The following is a 21,145-nucleotide window of genomic DNA, read 5'->3' on the forward strand; positions in this document are numbered from 1 at the left end:
TACATTACAAATTGGCACTATATAGTAATATTCCTTTAAAAATTTATGTCCTTGAATCTAATAATTCTGTCAGATGTCAATCTCCTAAAGAAATAACCAGGGATGTGAACAAAAACTTATAAGAATCTTCATCAACAGCATTTATAATAAGAAAAAATTAGAAATGACAAGGTCCAACCATAGGGGATTAGTAAAATAAGTCATGGCTCATCTATACAATGGAATGTTATGAATTCATTAAGTGAGTTTAAGCCTATTTCAATGACATGGAAAAATAACAGGATATTAAGGGAAACATAAGTAAACTGTATGGAATGCTTCTCCCAGTGACAACATAACGTTACATTAAAGGATATAAAATTCAAACAACTGCCTCCCTTGCTCCCAAAATATCCTTTTCTGCTCCAAGCCATCCTCCAACATGGCCTCTGAATCCCTTCTCTGTTGCTCCCTATCCCTGTCCTTCTTTTGTTGGCAGGCCTCCCCACTGTAAACACTACTCTGCAGGTCAGTCCCAGAGATAGAAGACACTTTTATAATGTCTTAATCTTCTTAAAGGACAACTTTTCTCCCAATACCCAACATCCTTCTCTGCTGCTTCAATCAGCTCTCAGGACATCCATCTCTGTTCCTCTAACTTCTACCTCCATCCCAAAAAGCTTCCCTTCTTTCCTTCTTATGATGCACTCTCAATGAATAAATGAGTAAATGATCTAACAGGATAAATCCAATTCTGATAAAGGAAATTAAATTACTGAATTTAACTCCAGCTGATATTATTACTCCCCATATTTTCTACAATAAATGCACACCACGCATACTTTTATAATAAAGAAAGAATAAACTAACAGAACTGTACTTTTTCTTCCATTTTAACGGCCCCCTTGATCTAGAGATACTTATCCTTAATGAGGGGGTAATAAAAGAAATTCAGTTATATGATTTCCACATATTTTGGAAAACATTTAGGATCTATAGTAGATCCAGCCCCAACAAGTAGCCTCTGGCCACTGAACAGCAGTTCTCTTTTCTTGAATTAAACAATAATGCATTAACAAAATTAAAGCATATCTCACAATCAGATAGCCATCTTGTCTGCCATCTCTAAGCAAATTGCAGATGAACTCCTACACAAATCTGCCCAGAAGGGTTACAATACTATTTCACAAAGTTGGCTATGTTCTTCCTCTTTTCACAAATGGCCAGCTTAATGCATAGAATGTTTAGCTACAAACACCTCTGCTGACTCTCCCTGCAACATTTTCATGGCTCACCAATAGATTTGTCCTCGGTTCTCAGGTCTATGACGGTGGTGGTTCAATTCTTCTTTGATATAATCCATCCAAAGATCAGAATCTATAGATCCAAAGTCTCTCAAATCTCTCTCATAATATTTTCTTAAGTTCACCATCTTGCAGGATTCTTGTATTTTAAAGGAGGGCGCAACACACATTGGCCCATGTGGGGATCAAACTGGCAACCATGGTGTTATTAGCACCACACTCTAACCAACTGAGCTAACAGGCCACCCCCTCTTGCAGGATTCTTGCTCCTTTTCAAATTGGATTATTTTCCTGAAAAAAAATCAACTGAAAATAGACGGCTTTCATGTAAACTTTTAAGCACAGCTCTGGCCTTTTGGTAGTCACCACTTTGATAAGCCCAATCCAGGTACTTATCATTCAGAGTGACTGAGTTGGCACCTGTGACAGCTAATGTAGTTTTCTTATAGATAGCTTCAGTGTCTTCTTGGCTTTTGGCACCTTCACTCCACTCTGCCCAAGAAATCCACAATGGCAGACAGACTTAGGGTTTCAGATGCATGAAGTCTTCTTCAAAAAGCATGGCTATATCAGGGATCTTTGAGTCTATCAGCACCTGTAGCTTCATCTGCCACATCATTACAGAGTGTAAACAATTCAATCCCAGCTACCACCACCTGAAGAGCTTCCTTCAAAAAGTCATGATGCAGCTACAACTCAATCCACTGCTTGTTTTGGAATTCTGGTAGAAGTTTGAGTTCATGTGCCTTACTGAATGTAATCATGGTTCTTTCCAGTCTCTTCTGACTATTTGTCTTCTTAGTAAACTTTCCCAAGCAAAAGTTGGTATGGCCTCTGTAGGGAGAGTCTTTACTGCCTCTTCATATACAGCACAGCATCGCTCTTGTGGCCCACCTCCACCACTTTGGTGTGTTTTATGGCAGGCTGCTCTTCTCCTGGCTGCAACTGGACCTCTAATTGTCTCTGTGCCACATAATCCCAAGTGAAAGGGTCATCTGTGTGCAGAGCTTGGAGGACATCATAAATTTTTCTTTGCATATCTTTGGCAAAGTCCAATAGCTATGCAATTGAAAGCAGTGACACCTTTAATTATGATTACAGACGTTTTGTAAATGATTCTTGCCAATTCACTCATAAGGATTTCTTCAGGATAATCAAAATATCCCACATCCATTTTGGCTTTTTCGAATTCTTGCTTTTACTTCCTCAATTTCTCAGCATGCATAGCTCCATCCTAAAGTATTCTTGATAAAGTTTTGGGCATTGTGGATGAAAGCACAGAGCTCAAAGAAATAGTTTCTTGCACTTTCTGAAGACAAGCAATCTTTCATTTCCAATTTGGCAGCCATAATCCACAAAACTGGCTTGTTTGAATAAATGACCAACATGGCAGAGAATACCTTGCTAAGTTGAGCTTTGGTAGCCCATTTCTTACGAAAGACTACATAGGATAGCCAAAGTTAAACATTATCTTTCCACTTTGCTGAAGCACGTTGGAAGACACCTTATACCTGGTGTACAGCAGAATTCTCAATCTCATCCTTCTTAAATGAATACCCAATCTGAATTCCTCTCTGGATCAGCTCCAAAATATTAATTTCATATTGAACATAATCGAACATAAGCTCTTCCTTACAAAGAGCTCTTCGTTGTATTCTAGATCGGAGGCCTTCTTAATGATAGCCCTTCTATTCTGGAGACCAGGCCCTTCCGGTATATGGCAATTTCTGTCAAACAAAAACATTATGGTGTGTTCTCATCCAACTTATTCATTGGATTTGGCACCGTGTGACTTCTGGCTCTTCCCCAAAGTCAAAATGATTCAGGACATCAAGGCAGCCATGACAGTGCAACTAAAGACACTTATGAAAGAGGATTCCAGAACTGCTTCAGAAAGTGGCAAGAATGAGGGGATAAATTTTTGTTCAAAGCAAAGGGGAGTGTTTTGAAGGGTATTAATGGCAATGTGTCTTTTACTGTAATAATTTTTTAAAAATTTAAACATTCGTCATATTGTTTGATCACACCTTGTACATGCTGTTATAGAAGTTTCCTTGCCAAAACAGGGATTTATAAAATAGCTAAGGTAGAAAAAAACTATTAGATAATAATAAAAATGATTGTATATAGAAAATAGGATGTATGTTTTTGGTAAAAACAAGGTATGAAAAAAGATACATTTTGTTGAGGAAAAGAAAAATAGATTTATTTTGTTGTTAAAAAAAAAGAATGGGATTACATCATAGAAATGGCAATATGAGGTTAGCCTCTTGAAATCTCCCCTGGAATTTACAACAAATTGAACAGCTATACTTCTACAAAAGACTCCCTGTGCAGCAGACAGGCAAGACTAAGAGATGTGCAATTAGAATAATCTAAAAATGGGCAAATTGGGCGAACTGGGGAGGCAGGAAGGGAGAAGTGTAGAGACACGGGCTGCGTGGGCGCAGGACACAGACCAGAGCTTGGAGATCCCTGCATTCTGGAGCTATAGCAGTCACATGGGAGGGGAGAATTCAGACTGCTAACACTTTATGGCCCACAGTCACGCCTGAGGGATCAGCATATAACACGGTTGAACCCAATGCTCACGGCAGAGACCTTGGAGCAAAGACTGAGGGAAGAAGGGTTAAAACGGTGATATAAGCCCTCATGGCCAAGCAGAGGACAGAAGGCATAGGCACAGAGCTCACCCCAACCCACCTTCCCAGTGCTAGAAGTAGAACGGTGGAAGTGTCAGATCAAAAGAACAGAATATTTGCAGTTCTGAGAACTGTGGCCTACAGCCACAGACCTCTGGCCCCATTAGTTCTGGCAAAGAGGAGGGAGCTTTTTGTGCAGGACTGGCTGTGCTGGTGATTGCTGCCATTGCTCAGAGCCACCTCTCACAAAACACCCTGCCCCTGCCTCCACCTATCTGGGCAGATCCCAGTGGGGTAAACAGCAGCTGAAACATACAGGTTGTGCAACTGGTGCAGGAAGAGCTTTGGAACTTCAGAAGCTCTCCACATCTCCCCACAGAGGTGGTGCCTTGAGACTCATGCAACTGGCTCACAGAGGAGAAGCCCACATTCCAGGGAAACCCCCCCCCCCAACATTGTGAGAGAAGCTGGAACAGTGCAGAGAAAATATAACACTATAGCATGAGAGAAAATAAAAGGCTGCTGCCAGAGAGGAATTAAAACATTCTACCAACACCGAAAGGAAAGCAAAACAAAGACCTCTTCCTATCAACCTATTTCAGAACCCACTCCTGTAGATGCCTAGGAAGAGAAATAATAATTCATTCATTTCCACGAATAACCAAGGTAACAAAGCAGCTCAGAAAGAAAATGAAAAGTCTCCACAAAATGAACTTAAAGACATGGAAGGCCAGCCTGGTGGCTCAGGCGGTTGGATCTCCATGCTCCTAACTCCAAAGGCTGCCGGTTCGATTCCCACATGGGCCAGTGGGCTCTCAACCACAAGGTTGCCAGTTGGACTCCTCGACTCCCACAAGGGATGGTGGGCTATGCCCCCTGCAACTAAGAACGGCAACTGGGCCTGGAGCTGAGCTGCGCCCTCAACTAAGACCTAAAGGACAACTCGACTTGGAAAAAATCCTGGAAGTACACAATGTTCCCCAATAAAAGTCCTGTTCCCTTCCCAATAAAATCTAAAAAAAAAAAAAAAAAGACATGGAAATATGGGACTTAAATGACAGAGAATTCAAGATTGCAGTTCTTAAAAATCTCAACGAGATGCAAGAAAACACAGACAGGCAGTTTAATGAAGTCAGAAACACAATCAAAGAACAAAGTGAACATTTTACCAAAGAGATTGAAATTTCAAAAAAGAATCAAATAGAATTTCTGGAGAATAAGAACTCAATAAAAGAAATGAATGAAATAGCCAGTTTAGGTAATAGAGCTGACAAGATGGAGGAAAGAATCAATGACATCGAAGACAGAAATCTGGAAATGAACAGATGGAAGGAGACACAGACTTGAGAGTTAAAAGAAATGAAACAACTCTACAAGAGCTTTCTGATTCTGTCAGAAAGAGCAATATAAGAATAGTGGGCATACCAGAAGGAGAAGAAAGGGAGAAGATATATTCAAACAAATAGTGGACGAGAGCTTCCCAAACTTGTTGAAATAACTGGATCCTCGAATCCAAGAAGCAGATAGAACACCTAATTACCTCAATGGCAACAGGTCTTCTCCAAGTCACATTGTATTGAAGCTGTCAAAAATTAACGACAAAGAAAGAATCCTCAAGGCAGCCAGGGAAAAGAAGATGATAATCTATGAAGGAAGCCCATTAGATTATCACAATATTTTTCAGCAGAAACTCTACAAGCCAGAAGGGAGTGGAATCAAATATTCAAACTATTGAAAGAGAGAAATTATCAGCAAAGATATCCTTTAGATATGAAGGAGGAATAAAGATCTATCCAGACAATCAGAAGCTGAGAAAAGCAGGTGTCACCATACTGAAAAGCAGGTGTAGCCATTCTGATATCAGATGAAACAGACTTCATGATAAAAAAGGTAGCAAGAGACAAAGATGGACATTTCATTATGATAAAGGGGACTATACAAAAAGAAGATGTAACAGTCATCAATATTTGTGTCCCCAATCAGGGAGCACCAAAATATACAAAGCAACTAAAGGGAGAAATTGACCAAAACACAATTATAGTAGGGGACCTAAATACATCATTGACAGCTATGGATAGATAATCTAAACAGAAAATAAATAAAGAAATATCAGCCCTAAATGACACATTAGATGAAATGGACATAATTGACATTTATAGAGCACTTCATTCTAGAACATCAGACTATACAATCTTTTCTGGTGTACATGGAACATTCCCAAGGATAGACCACATATTGGGACATAAAACTAGCCTCAGTAAATTTAAGAAGATTGAAATCATCCCAAGCATCTCTGATCACAAGTCTTTGAAATTGGATACCAACAGCAAAAAGAAAATAGGAAAAACAACAAATATGCGGAGATTAAACAGCATACTTTTAAAGAATGACTGGGTCAAAGAAAAAATAGAAGGAGAGATCAAAATATACATAAAAAGAAATGAGAATGAAAATACATCCTACCAAAATTTTTGGGATGCAGCAAAAGCAGTTTTAAGAGGGACATTTATATCATTACAGGCCTACCTCAAGAAAGGAAAAATCCCAGAAATATAACCTCATGTTATACCTGAAAAACAAGAAAAGAACAAATGAAACCCAAAGTCAGCAGAACGAAGGAAGTAATAAAAATCAGAGCAGAACTAAATGAAATAGAGAACAAAAAGACAATAGGAAAAATTAATGCAACAAAGAGCTGGTTCTTCGAAAAGATTAATAAAATTGACAAACGCTTGGCTACACTCACTAAGACAAAAGGAGAAAACACACACACAAAAAAACATAAAATCATCTACCACCTGCCTTCCCCTTACCATCTGGTAAACACTAAACTATTGTCCGTGTCTATGAGTTTTTGTTTCTCATTTATTTGTCTTGTTCTTTTGTTGTTTTTTGTTTATACACCACGTATCAATGAAATCATATGGTTCTCTACTAAGTAGAGGGTAAAGGGGAGGAGAACTGACTCTGGGTGGTGAACACACAATGTGATTTATAGAGGATGTAATACAGAATTTCACCTGAAATTTATGTAACTTTACTAACAATTGTCACACCAATAAACTTTAATTAAAAAACAAACAAACAAACAAAACCCCCCCACAATATCAGAAATGAATGAGGGGATGTTACCATGGATGCCACAGAAATACAGAGGATCATCCAAGAGTAGGATGAAGGACTATATGCCACCAAATTCACTAACTTAGAAGAAATGGATCTGTTCTTAGAAACATGTAGCTTTCCTAGGCTGAATCATGAAGAAGTGTAAAATCTAAATAAACCAATCAACAGTAAGGAAATTGAATCAGTCATCTGAAACCTTCCCAAAGCAAAAGTCCAGGACAAGGTGGTTTCACTAGTCAATTCTACCAAACATTCAGAGGATTTAACACCTGTCCAACTCAAACTCTTCCAAAAAAATTGAAGAAGAGACGTAATAACGAACGGAAAAGAAGGAGGAGGGACACATGCTAGAGTGGGGCTAATGAATTTATTTAGCAATATCTAATCAATTTATTTAGCAATATGCAATAGTAAAAGACAAAGGCAATTAATAGAATGTGCTAATGACAGAAAGTAAAGGTGGTTAAAACTAAACTATATATATTGATACCAATGTCATGTCAAAGGAGTACACATACTTATAAGTTTAAGAGATCCCAACATATGTTTACTATTGATCAAAAATCACTTGGCTAAATACACTTGGCTAAATAACATCTCAGTAAGGAGTATCCAAAAGCAGTAATAAGCTCTATACGATAGTAACTATTACAGTAGATGTCAAAAGCTCACCAAACTGGGGGAGAACAGTACTGGAAAAGTCATAAATCAAAATCTTGTCAGGTCTGTAGCTGAGAGAAACTCAGTTGTCTCCCACACTGGTGTTTACAAGTTCCCAAGAATGCTGTTGGCATTGTTGTTGTTAGAAGTCAAGGCATCTTCTGAAGCTAAAAGCTGCAAGCTTCATATAAGTTTTCAAGGTGTTAACAATCTGAAGAATGTTGCTGTTGTTGTTGTCATTGTTGTTGTTGTTAGAAGTTAGGATGTCTTCTGATGTTGTAAGCTGCAAGCTGCATACAAGTTTTCTAGACACTAACAAGTTCTCAAGAAGACTAACCATGGGGAACAACACTGGAGAGGCCGGGAACCAGCCAGCCCTCACCAGGTTCGTGGCTGAAAGTCAGGACATCCCCTGGTGTTGTAAGCTTCATGTTGCTGGAAGTCTTCAAAATGTTAGAATGATGAGAAATCACCAATGACAAATGACCAAATGATGAAATAATAATTATTATACTGCCAACTGAGGACTGTCTTATATATTTTCTCAAATGTACCTTAGAGCCAAGTTTCTTGTTCCTGCCTCCCCATCCAGGAGAGTCCGGCATTTACTGATATCAATGTTGTCAACTCATACAACTCAACAACAAAAAAACAAACAATCCAATTAAAAAAAGGGCAGAGGACCTGAAGAGACATTTCTCCAAAGAGGACATACAAATGGCCAATAGGCATATGAAAAAATGCTCAACATCACTAATCATCAGAGAAATGCAAATAAAAACCCCAATGAGATATCACCTCACACCAGTCAGAATGGCTATCATCAACAAGACAAATAATAACAAGTGTTGGAGAGGCTGCGGAGAAAAAGGAACCCTGCCACACTGTTAGTGAGAATGCAGATTGGTGAAGCCGCTATGGAAGGTAGTGTGGAGGTTCCTCAAAAAATTATGAATAGAATTACCATATGACCTGCAATCCCTCTCCTGGGTATTTACCCCAAAATCTGAAAACATTTATCCATAAAGATACAAGTGCTCCAATGTTCATTGTAGCATTATTTATGGTGGCCAAGACATGGAAATAACCAAAGTGTCCTTCAATAGATTAATGGATGAAGAAGATGTGGTATATATACACAGTGGAATACCATTCTGTCATAAGAAAAGATGAAATAGTGCCATTTGCGACAAAGTGAAATAAGCCAGACAGAAAAAGTAGAGAACCATATGATTTCATTGATATGCGGTATATAAAACTGAAAGCAACAAAGGAAGAAGACAAACAAATGAAGAAACAAAAACTCATAGACACAGACAATAGTTTAGTGGTTACCAGTGGGTAAGGGGGGAAAGGGGTGGTACATGAAGATAAAAGGGATCAAATATATGGTGATGGAAGGAGAACTGACTCTGGATGTTGAACACACAATGTGATATTTAGGTGATCTATTACTGAATTGTACACCTGAAACGTATGTAACTTTACTAACAATTGTCACCCCTAATAAACTTTAATTAAAAAAAAAAAGAAAGGAATGTAATTTTGTTCTAAGGTAGAATAGGACAAAATTTGAAAGTTTTATGAAAATAGCCAAAGGTTTGTGGAAGTTACAGAAGGTTTGTGGAAAAGGAACTTGGAAAATAATTTTGTGTATGGTGAAGCTTGTAATTGATTGTAATTGATTCATTTAACTTAGCTTTGTTTTACTATCAAAGGTACATTGGCATAAAATTAGAATTTTGTTTTCTCTCTCTGTTAAAAGGACAGTTTTCTTGTACTATTAGTATGCTTTTAATAAGAGATTATAAAATGCAAGCCAAGATTTTATGTTTTATTAAAATTAACTGTTCTTTGTATCATCAGGTCTTTGATTGCATAGGTAAACCAAGTCTTTTTAATATTAAAAGCTAAATTTTGTTCACAACTATTTAACTTTCTGTATTTGTCTGAAAAGTCTTTAATTGTTATGATAATGAAATGAATAACTAAGTATTGTTTCATAGTGATCTATGATCCTATGTGATCAAGTGTTTAAAACGTTTGACATATTTGACAAACTTACCGAAATTTAAAAATTAAAGGGCAGCTTGTTAGCTTAGTTGGTTAGTGAGTGCTTAACAAAGTTGCTGGTTCGATTCCCACATGGGTCAGCGAGCTGCGCCATCCACAACTAGATTGAAGACAACAACTTGAGCTCGGCTGCTGCTGAGCTACCGGTGGGATGGCCAGATGGCTCAGTTGGTTAGAGCATGTGATCTTAACAACAAGATTGCCAGTTTGGTTCCTGCATGAGATGCTGGGCTGTGCCCCCTGCAACTAAGATTGAAAACGGTGACTGGACTTGGGCTGAGCTGTGCCCTCCACAAATAAATTGAAGGACAAGGACTTGACTTGGAGCTGATGGATCGTGGAAAAAAACACAGTTATCCAATAAAATTACAAAAAAAAAGATATTTTGTATTGAAAAGTTGACCACCAGTCTAAAGGCTGCTTCATTAAAGGTTATTTGAGAGACGTCATCAAAATGGCGGTGTGAGGTGAGACTCTGTAAATCTCCCCTGGAATTTAAAACAAATATAACAACTATAACTCCACAAAGGACTCCCTGCACAGCAGACAGGCAAGACAAACAGACCCACTACTGAATTCACCTAAAGATGGGTGAATCACGCGAGTGGGTGAGGAAGGAAGGGAGAAGTGAGGAGACAGAGCCTGGTGGGCACAGGATGCAGACCTAGCTCAGTGCTCTGAGCTCGCTGCATCCCGGAACTACCACAGCTGAGGGAGAGGGAAGAACTCGGACTGCTAGGGCTCTGTTTATGGCCCACAGGGCTGAGGGGACAGCATATACCACAGCTGAACCCAAGGCTCACGGCAGAGACCTTGGAGCAAATACTGAGAGAAGAAGGCTGAAAATGGTGGTTTAAGCCCTCATTGCCCAGCAGAGCATGGAAAACTTAGGCACTGAGACTAGCCACCCCCTCCCTACCCTCCCAGAGCCACCCCCACCCCCACCCCCACCTGCCTAGTGCTAGAAACGGAACAGTAATGGTGTCAGATCAAAAGAACAGAATATTTGCTGTTCTGAGAACTGTGGTCCTCAGACACAGATTCACAGCCCAACTAGTTCCAGCAAAGGGTAGGAAGCTGTGGAAGCAGGACTGGCTGTGGTGGATGTCGCTGCCATTGCTCTGGGCCACCTCTCACAACTCACCATGTCCCTGTCCCCACCTCTCTGGAAAGATCCGTGCAGCATTAAACAGAACTGCAGAAACACCTGGGCTCTGAATCTGGTGCAGGAAGACCTTTGGAACTTCAAAAGCTCTCTGCATACCTACATGGACACTGCGCCCTGTGACACAGGTGAACTGTTAACAGAGGAGAAGCCCGTCTCCCAGGGAATCCCCCCATTGTGTGAGAAGCTGGAATAGTGCAGAGAAAACATAGCACTACCGTGTGAGAGAGACAAAAAGGCTGTAGTCGGAGAGAAAATAAAACATTCTACACCAAGAAGTACCGGAAAACAAAAGAAAGTCTTCTTCCTATCAAACTGTTGGAGAAGCCACTCCTGTAGATGTCTAGGAAGAGAAATAATAAATCAGTAATTGCCATGAATAACCAAGGCAACAAGACAGCTCAGAAAGAAAGTGAAAAGTCTCCAGAAAAGGAACTTAAAGATATGGAAATATGTGACTTAAATGACAGAGAATTCAAGATTGCAGTTCTGAAAAAACTCAACGAGATGCAAGAAAACACAGAAAGACAGTATAATGAACTCAGATACGCAATCAAAGAAAAATATGAGCATTTTACAAAAGAGATTGAAATTTCAAAAAAGAACCAAATAGAATTTCTGGAGATTAAGAACTCAATAGAAGAAATTAAGAATGAAGTAGCCAGCTTACTTAGCAGAGTTGACCAGATGGAGGAAAGAATCAGTGACATCGAAGACAGAAACCTGGAAATGACACCGATGGAAGAAGAAAGAGACTTGAGACTTAAAAGAAATGAAAGAACTCTACAAGAACTTTCTGATTCCATCAGAAAGAGCAATAGAAGAATAATGGGCATAACAGAAGGAGAACAAAGAGAGAAGGGAACAAAGAATATATTCAAACAAATTGTTGATGAGAACTTCCCAAACTTGTGGACAGAACTGGATCCTCGAATCCAAGAAGCAAATTGAACACCTAATTACCTCAATCCCAACAGGCCTTCTCCAAGGCACATTTTATGGAAGCTGTCTAAAACCAACGACAAAAGAAAGAATCCTCAAGGAAGCCAGGGAAAAGAAGATGGTAACCTATAAAGGAAAGCCCATTAGATTATCATCAGATTTTTCAGCAGAAACTCTACAAGCCAGGAGGGAGTGGAACCAAATATTCAAACTATTGAAAGAGAGAAATTATGATCCAAGAATAATATACGTGGCAAAGATATCCTTCAGATATGAAGGAGGAATAAAGACCTTTCCAGACATACAGAAGTTGAGGGAATTTTCTAATACACGACCTGCACTACAAGAAATACTAAAGGAGGCTATTCGACCACCATCAAGAGGGACAATTTGTGGCAACCAAAACATAACAAGGGGGAGAGTAAAGGCCTGAACCGGAATATGGGAATGGAGAAAGTAAGCGTGCTGAAGAAAATGGAATACTCTAAATATCCAACTTTCTTTTACATAAACTTGAGGGTAACCACTCAAGAAAAATCCAGAACTGAAACATATACTGTAATAAAAGATGAAACAGAGGAAAACATCATAGAATACCACCACACAGAAATAATAGACAACAACAAAAAGGCAAAGAAACAATGGAGACACAGCCTTACCAGAAAACTAAAGATAGAATGACAGGAAATACTCACATATCAATAATCACCCTAAATGTAAATGGACCGAACTCACCAATAAAAAGGCACAGAGTAGCAGACTGGATCAAAACACTAAACCCAACTATATGCTGTCTCCAAGAGACTCATATCAGCTACAAGGACAACAATAGACTCAAATTGAAAGAGTAGAAAATGACACTCCAAGCAAATGGTATCCAGAGAAAATCAGGTGCATCCATACTGATATCAGATGAAACAGACTTCAGGGTGAAAATGGTAACAAGAGACAAAGATGGACACTTCATAACGGTAAAGGGGACTATACAACAAGAAGACATAACAGTCATCAATATTTATGCCCCCAATCAGGGAGCACCAAAATATACCAAGCAACTACTAACAGAACTAAAGGGAGAAATTGACCAAAACACAATTATTAGGGGACTTAAATACATCATTGACAACTATGGATAGATCATCCAAACAGAAAATAAACAACGAAATAGCAGCCCTAAATGACACATTAGATGAAATGGACATAATTGACACATATAGAGCACTTCATCCTAAAACATCAGACTATACAATCTTTTCTCGTGTACATGGAACATTCTCAAGGATAGACCATATATTGGGATATAAAATCAGCCTCAGCAAATTTAAGAAGATTGAAATCATACCAAGCATATTCTCTGATCATAACGCTTTGAAATTGGATATCAACTGCAAAAAGAAAGCAGGAAAAAACACAAATACATGGAGATTAAACAACATACTTTTAAAGAACGACCGGGTCAAAGAAGAAATTAGAGGAGAGATCAAAAGATACAGAGAAACAAATGAGAATGAAAATACATCCTACCAAAATTTTTGGGATGCAGTGAAAACAGTTTTAAGAGGGAAATTTATATCATTACAGGCCTATCTCAAGAAACAAGAAAAATCCCAAATAAATAACCTCATGTTACACCTTAAAGAACTAGAAAAAGAAGAACAAATGAAACCCAAGGTAAGCAAAAGAAAGGAAATTACAAAAATCAGAGCAGAACTAAATGAAATAGAGAACAAAAGGACAATAGAAAAAATTAATGTGACAAAGACCTGGTTCTTTGAAAAGATTAACAAAATTGACAAACCGTTGGCTAGACTCACTAAGTTAAAAAGAGAGAAGACACTAATTAACAAAATCAGAAATGAAAAAGGGGAAGTTATCACGGACACCACAGAAATACAAAGGAGTATCCAAGAATACTATGAAGGACTATGTACCAACAAATTCAATAACCTAGAAGAAATGGACAAGTTCTTAGAAGCATATAGCCTTCCAAGGGTGAACCATGAAGAACTGGAAAATCTAAACAGACTTGAAATCACCAGTAACGAAATTGAATCAGTCATCTAAAACCTTCCCAAAAGCAAAAGTCCCGGACGAGGTGGCTTCACTAGTGAATTCTACCAAACCTTCAAAGAGGATCTAATACCAATCCTGCTCAAACTCTTCCAAAAAATTGAAGAAGAGACAGTGCTCCATAACTCATTTTATGAGTCCAACGTTACACTGATACCAAAACCTGGTAAGGACAACACAAAAGAAGAAAACTACAGACCAATATCTCTGATGAATACAGATGCAAAAATCCTAAACAAATTCTAGCAAATCGAATACAACAATGCATTAAAAATATTATTCATCACGACCAATTGGGGTTCATCCCCGGGGCACAAGAATGGTTCAACATCCGCAAATCCATCAGTGGTTCAAAACCCGCAATCCGCAAATACATCACATAAACAAAATAAAGGACAAAAATCATACGATCATATCAATTGATGCAGAACAAGCATTTGACAAGATACAACATCCATTTATGGTTAAAATACTTAATAAAATAGATATAGAAGGAAAATACCTTAACATAATAAAGGCCATATATGACAAACCCTCAGCTAATCTCATAATTAATGGTGAAAATCTGAAACCATTTATTCATAAAGACAAGTGTGCTCCAATGTTCATTGCAGTTTTATTTACGGTGGTCAAGACATGGAAACAACCAAAATGTGCTTCGATAGATGAATGGATAAAGAAGTTGTGGTAAATATACACAATGGAATACTATTTGGCGGTAAGAAAAGATGATATAGGAACATTTGTAACAACATGGATGTAGCTTGAGAGTATAATGCTAAGTGAAATAAGTCAGACAGAAAAAGCAGAGAACCATATGATTTCACTGATATGTGGTATATAAACCAAAAACAACAAAAGAACAAGACAAACAAATGAGAAAAACTCACAGACACAGACAATAGCTTAGTGGTTACCAGAGAGTAACGGGGAAGTGGTTTGGGAGATGAGGGTAAGGGAGATCAAATATATGGTGATGGAAGGAGAACTGACTCTGGGTGGTGAACTCACAATGGGATTTATAGATGACATAATACAGAATTGTACACCTGAAATCTATGCAATTTTGCTAACAATTGTCACTCCAATAAACTTAAAAAAAAAAATTAAAGTCTTTCTTAACGTGAAAAAACTTTGAAATTTTCCAGAAGGATCCCTGAAACATTTCAAAGGACATCTCTCTATATAAGACGGGGAAATTAAACTAATTAGGCCTATTTGATATGCTAGAAATACATAGGAAGCATTGTCAAATAAGTAATAATGTTTATGTTGTATTTGTATACATACATTATTGTTATTAAAATAAATGTTCTAGAAATTACATAAAATTTCTAAAGATCTAAAATGTCCTGATATAATATTTTAATTTGCTATTCTGTTATTTTAAAATGTTGTGTGTTGCAGAGAAAAGCATATTTCTGTCAATTTAATTGTAATTATATCTTTTTTTTTAAATTAAAGTTTATTGGGGTTACAATTGTTAGTAAAGTTACACAGATTTCAGATGTACAATTCTGTATTACATCATCTATAAATTCCATTGTGTGTTCACTACCCAGAGTCAGTTCTCCTTCCATCACCACATATTTGACCCCCTTTTACCCTCATCTACAATCCACCCCCCCCCCCTTACCCTCTGGTAACCACTAAACTATTGCCTGTGTCTATGAGTTTTTGTTTCTCATTTGTTTGTCTTGTTCTTTTGTTGTTTTTGGTTTATATACCACATTATCAGAGAAATCATACGGTTCACTGCTTTTTCTGTCTGACTTATTTCGCGGCATTATAATCTCAAGATCCATCCATGTTGTCACAAATGGTCCTATTTCATCTCTTTTTACTCCCGAATAGTATTCCATTGTGTATATATACCACAACTTCTTTATACATTCATCTATCGAAGGACATTTTGGTTGTTTCCATGTCTTCGCCACTATAAATAAAGCTGCAGTGAACATTGGAGCACACGTGTCTTTGTGGATAAATGGTTTCAGATTTTTGGGTAGATACCTAGGAGAGGGATTGCTGGGTCATACAGTAATTCTATTCATAATTTTTTAGGAACCTCCACACTGCCTTCCATAACGGCTGCACCAGTCTGCATTCCCACCAACAGTGTATGAGGGTTCCTTTTTCTCCACAGCCTCTCCAACACTTGTTACTATTTGTCTTGTTGATGATAGCCATTCTGACTGGGGTGAGGTGATATCTCATTGTGGTTTTTATTTGCATTTCTCTGATGATTAGTGAAGTTGAGCATTTTTTCATATGTCTATTTGCCATTTGTATGTCCTCTTTGGAGAAATGTCTCTTCAGATCCTCTGCCCATTTTTCAAGTGGGTTGTTTGTTTTTCTGTTGTTGAGTTGCATGAGTTCCTTGTATATTTTGGATATTAGTCCCTTATCGTAGGCACTGTTTGCAAAAATCTTCTCCCATTCAGTTGGTTGTCTCTTTATTGTGTTGATGATTTCTTTTGTTGTGCAGAAGCTTTTAAGTTTGATATACTCCCATTCAGTTATTTTCGCTTTTACTTCCCTTGCCTTTAGAGTGGATTTCATAAAATACTCTCTGAACTCTAGGTCCATAAGTTTAGTACATATGTTTTCTTCTATGCAGTTTATTGTTTCAGGTCTTATGCTTACGTCTTTGATGCATTTTGAATTAATTTTGCTAAATCGTGACAGGTAGCAGCCCAGTTTCTTTCTTGTGCACGTGGCTTTCCAGTTCTCCCAGCACCATTTATTGAAGAGGCTGTCATTTCTCCATTGTATGTTTTTGCTTCTTTGTCAAAAATTATCTGTCCATATTTATGTGGTTTTATTTCTGGGTTCTCAATTCTATTCTATTGGTCTATGTGTCTGTTTTTCTGCCAATACCATGCTGTTTTGCTTATTGTTGTCCTGTAGTACAAGCTAAAGTCAAGGAGTGTGATACCTCCAGCATTGTTCTTTTTTCTTAAGATTGCTTTGACTGTTCGGGGTCTTTTGTGGTTCCAAACAAATCTGATGATTTTTTGTTCTATTTCTTTAAAAAATGCCATTGGGATTTTGATGGGGATTGCATTAAATCTGTATATTTCTTTGAGTAATACGGCCATTTTAACTATGTTGAGTCTTCCAATCCATGAGCACAGAATGTCTTTCCATTTCTATGTGCCTTCTTCAATTTCTTTTAAAAATGTCTTATAGTTTTCAGCATGTAGGTCTTTCACATCCTTGGTTAAGTTTATTCCTAGGTTTTTTATTCTTTTTGCTGCAATTGCAAAAGGAATTGTTTTTTGTATTTCTTTTTCTGAGATTTCATTGTTAGTATATAGGAATGCAATGGACTTTTGTACGTTGATTTTGTAGCCGGCAACTTTAATGTATTCGTTGATTGTTTCTAATAGCTCTTTGGTGGAGTCTTTAGGGTTTTCTATATATAGCATCATGTCATCTGCAAAGAGTGACGATTTAACTTCTTCATTCCCAATTTGGATGCCTTTTGTTTCTTTCACTTGCCTGACTGCTCTGGTGAGGACTTCCAACACTATGTTGAAAAGCAGAGGTGATAGGGGACAGCCCTGTCGTGTTCCTGATCGTAGAGCAAAGTGCTTCAGTTTTTCACCATTAATTATGAGATTAAGTGAGGGATTGTCATTTATGGCCTTTATTATGTTAAGGTATTTTCCTTCTATACCTATTTTATTAAGTGTTTTAATCATAAATGGATGCTGTATCTTGTCAAATGCTTTTTCTGCATCAATTGATATGATTATATGATTTTTGTCCTTTATTTTGTTTATGTGATGTATCACATTGATGGATTTGCAGATGTTGAACAATCCTCATGCCCCTGAGATAAACCCCAGTTGGTCGTGAAGAATAATCTTTTTATGTATTGTTTTATTCGATTTGCTTGTATTTTGTTTAGGATTTTCGCATCTGTATTCAGTAGAGGTATTGGTCTGTAGTTTTCTTTTTTTGTGTTGTGCTTACCAGGTTTTGGTATCAGTGTAATGTTGGCCTCATAAAATGAGTTAGGGTGTACCATAGCTTCTTCAACTTTTTGGAAGAGTTTGACCAGGATTGGTGTTAGAGGTTTGAATGTTTGGTAGATTTCACTAGTGAAGCCATGTAGTCCCGAACTTTTGCCTTTGGGAAGGTTTTGGATGACTGATTCAATTTCTTTACTGGTGATCCGTCTGTTTAGATTTTCCAGTTCTTCATGGTTCAGCATAGGAAGGCTATATGTTTGTAAGAACTTGTCCATTTCTTGGTGGTATATAGTCCTTCATAGTATTCTTGGATGACCCTTTGTATTTCTGTGGCATCCGTGATAACTTCCCCTTTTTCATTTCTGATTTTGTTTATTAGTGTCTTCTCTCTTTTTATCTTAGTGAGTCTAGCCAAGTGTTTGTCAATTTTGTTAATCTTTTCAAAGAACCAGCTCTTTGTCGCATTAATTTTTTCTATTGTCTTTTTGTTGCTTATTTTATTTAGTTCTGCTCTGATTTTCGTTATTGCCTTTTTTCTGCTGACCTTGGGTTTCCTTTCTTCTTCTTTTTCTAGTTCTCTAAGGAGTGACATGAGGTTATTTATTTGGGATTTTTCTTGTTTCTTGCTCTAGACCTGTAATGATATAAATTTCCCTATTAAAACTGCTTTTGCTGCATCTCCAAAATTTTGTTAGGATGTATTTTCATTCTCATTTGATTCTATGTATCTTTTGATCTGTCCTCTAATTTCTTCTATGACCCAGTCGTTCTTTAAAAGTATGTTGTTTAATCTCCACATATTTATGGTTTTTCCTACTTTCTTTTTGCAGTTGATATCCAATTTCAAAGCCTTGTGATCAGAGAATAATCTTGGTATGATTTCAGTCTTCTTAAATTTGCTGAGGTTGATTTTATGTCCCAATGTATGGTCTATCCTTGAGAATGTACCATGTACACTAGAAGAAAATGTATAGTCTGATGTTTTAGGATGAAGTGCTCTATATATGTTAATTATGTCCATTTCATCTAATATATCATTTAGGGGTGCTATTTCATTATTTATTTTCTTTATGGATGATCTATCCATAGCTGTCAATGATGTATTTAGGTCCCCTAGTATAATTGTGTTTTGGTCAATTTCTCCCTTTAATTGTGTTAGTAGTTGCTTGATGTGTTTGGGTGCTCCCTGATTGGGGGAATAAATATTGATGACTGTTATGTCTTCTTGTTATATAGTCCCCTTTACCGTTATGAAGTGTCCATCTTTGTCTCTTGTTACCTTTTTCACTCTGAAGTCTGTTTTGTCTGATACCAGTAAAGCTACACCTGATTTTCTCTTTATACCATTTGCTTGGAGTGTCAATTTCCACCCTTTCACTTTGAGTCTATGCTTGTCTTTGTAGCTGAGATGTGTCTCTTGGAGACAGCATATGGTTGGGTTTAGTTTTTTGATCCAATCTGCTACTCTGTGGCTTTTCATTGGTGAGTCCAGGCCCTTTACATTTAGGGTGATTACTGATATGTGAAGTTTTCCTGTCATTCTATCTTTAGTTTTCTGGTAAGACTGTGTCTCCATTGTTTCTTTGCCTTTTTGTTGTTGTCTATTATTTCTGTGTGGTGGTATTCTATGATGTTTCTCTTTGTTGCTTATTTTATTACAATGTATATTTCAGTTCTGGATTTTTTTTGAGTGGTTACCCTTAAGTTTATGTAAAAAAAGTTTGATATTTATAGTATTCCGTTTTCTTCAGCATGCCTACTTTCTCCATTCCCATATTCTGGTTCAGGTCTTTAGTCTCCCCCTTTTTATGTTTTGGTTGCCATAAATTGTCCCTGTTGATGGTGGTCAAATACCCTCCTTTAGTATTTCTTGTAGTGCATTTCGTGTGTTAGAAAATTCCCTCAGCTTCTGTATATCTGGAGAGGTCTTTATTCCTCCTTCATATCTAAAGGATATCTTTGCTGGATGTATTATTCTTGGATCATAATTTCTCTCTTTCAATAGTTTGAATATTTGGTTCCACTCCCTGCTGGCTTGTAGAGTTTCTAATGAAAAATCTGATGATAATCTAATGGGCTTTCCTTTGTAGGTTACTGTCTTCTTTTCCCTGGCTGCCTTGAGGATTCTTTCTTTGTCGTTGATTTTAGACAGCTTCAATACAATGTGCCTTGGAGAAGGCCTGTTGGGGTTGAGTTAATTAGGTGTTATATTTGCTTCTTGGATTCGAGGATCCAGTTTTTTCTAGAAGTTTGGGAAGTTCTCATCAACTATTTGTTTGAATATATTCTTTGTTCCCTTCTCTCTTTCTTCTCCGTCTGGTATGCCCATTATTCTTCTATTGCTCTTTCTGATGGAGTCAGAAAGTTCTTGTAGAGTTCTTCATTTCTTTTAAGTCTCAAGTCTTTTTCTTCTTCCATCTGTGTCATTTCCAGGTGTCTATCTTCGATGTCACTGATTCTTTCCTCCATCTGGTCAACTCTGCTAAGTAAGCTGGCTACTTCATTCTTAATTTCTTCTATTGAGTTCTTAATCTTCAGAAATTCCATTTGTTTGTTGTTTTCTAAATTTCAATCTCTTTGGTAAAATGATCATGTTGTTCTTTGAGTGTGTTTCTGAGTTCATTAAACTGCCTTTCTGTGTTTTCTTGCATCTCTTTGAGTTTTTCAGAACTGCAATCTTGAATTCTCTGTCATTTAAGTCACATATTTCCATATCTTTAAGTTTCTTTTCTGGAGACTTTTCACTTTCTTTCTGAGCTGTCTTGTTGCCTTGGTTATTCATGGCAATTAATGATTTAATTATTTTTATTCCTAGACATCTACAGGAGTGGGTCTGCATAGGTTAATAGGAAGAGGACTTTCTTTTGTTTTCCAGTATGTGTTTGTAGAATGTTTTATTTTCTCTCCAACTGCAGCCATTTTTTCTCTCTGACACTGTAGTGTTACGTTTTGTCTGCCTATTCCAGTTCTCACACTATGGGGGGATTCCCTGGAAGTCGGGCTTCTCCTCTGTTAAGTTCACCTGGGTCATAGGGCACCGCATCCCTGTGTGGATGAAGAGAGCTTTTAAATTTCAGAGCCCGTGTGTTTCAGCAATTCTGTTTACTCTTGCAGGGATCCACCCAGATAGGTGGGGACAAGGGCGGGGTGAGTTGTGAGAATTGGCCCAGAGCAATGGTGGTGACCACCACAACAGCCAGTCCT

At 37.6% G+C, this 21,145-nt stretch overlaps 1 pseudogene; it reads right to left on the reverse strand.

Moving 5' to 3' along the window:
• Positions 1 to 1,192: 1,192 nt before the first annotated feature.
• The window catches only part of LOC117033708 (U3 small nucleolar RNA-associated protein 6 homolog), a 30,891-nt pseudogene continuing 10,938 nt past the window's right edge, over positions 1,193 to 21,145 (reverse strand).

This window comes from Rhinolophus ferrumequinum, chromosome 14 (assembly GCF_004115265.2).
Source record: "Rhinolophus ferrumequinum isolate MPI-CBG mRhiFer1 chromosome 14, mRhiFer1_v1.p, whole genome shotgun sequence".
In the NCBI taxonomy this organism is placed as follows: Eukaryota; Metazoa; Chordata; class Mammalia; order Chiroptera; family Rhinolophidae; genus Rhinolophus; species Rhinolophus ferrumequinum.